The sequence below is a fragment of the Triticum dicoccoides genome, chromosome 1B (assembly GCF_002162155.2).
Source record: "Triticum dicoccoides isolate Atlit2015 ecotype Zavitan chromosome 1B, WEW_v2.0, whole genome shotgun sequence".
In the NCBI taxonomy this organism is placed as follows: Eukaryota; Viridiplantae; Streptophyta; class Magnoliopsida; order Poales; family Poaceae; genus Triticum; species Triticum dicoccoides.
Genome location: NC_041381.1, coordinates 108,175,124 through 108,175,884, shown reverse-complemented (window position 1 = coordinate 108,175,884; position 761 = coordinate 108,175,124).

The window sequence follows — 761 nt, the reverse complement described above, 5'->3', positions numbered from 1 at the left end:
CTATAGAGGCTTGCGGCGGCGGAACTCCCGATCTATCTTCGTCTTCGATGTTTTTAGGGTACGTGAACTTATATAGGCGAAGGAAGTCAGTCGGGGGAGCCTCGAGGGGCCCAGGAGACAGGGGGCACACCCAGGGGGTGGGCGCGCCCTCCTATCTCCTGGCTTCCTCGAGCCTTCCCTGGCTTGAACTCCAAGTCTTCTAGATCATATCCTTTTCAAAAATCACGCTCACGAAGGGTCCATTCCGTTTGGACTCCGTTTGATATTCTTTTTCTTCGAAATACTGAAACAGGCAATAAAACAACATTATGGGCCGGGCCTCCGGTTAATAGGTTAGCCCCAAAAGTAATATAAAAGTGTATAATAAAGCCCGTAATGGTTATGGAGTTTCAATCTGACATTGAGAAAGATAGAAGCTTATAATGTTGCCTCCCAACGTATTCACCTTTGGGTGATGTCAACAATAATAGTTCATGCTAACTTACACCCAAATGGATATATATATATATATATATATATATATATATGGTGGGTCTATTCTGATAACACCCTTACGACCCTTATTCTGCAATCCAAATCCTTATTCTTATAACACTTCGAAGCGAACGGAACCCCACCGCACCCACCCGTGCAGCCCACTTCCTCCCGCTGCCGTACTCCCCGTCCCCACCACTTCCTCTCTCCTCTCCACCTCCTAACATGCCCGACGCCCCTCCCGCATCCCACCACCAGCGCCCCTTCAACCGCCGGCGCGACCCCAT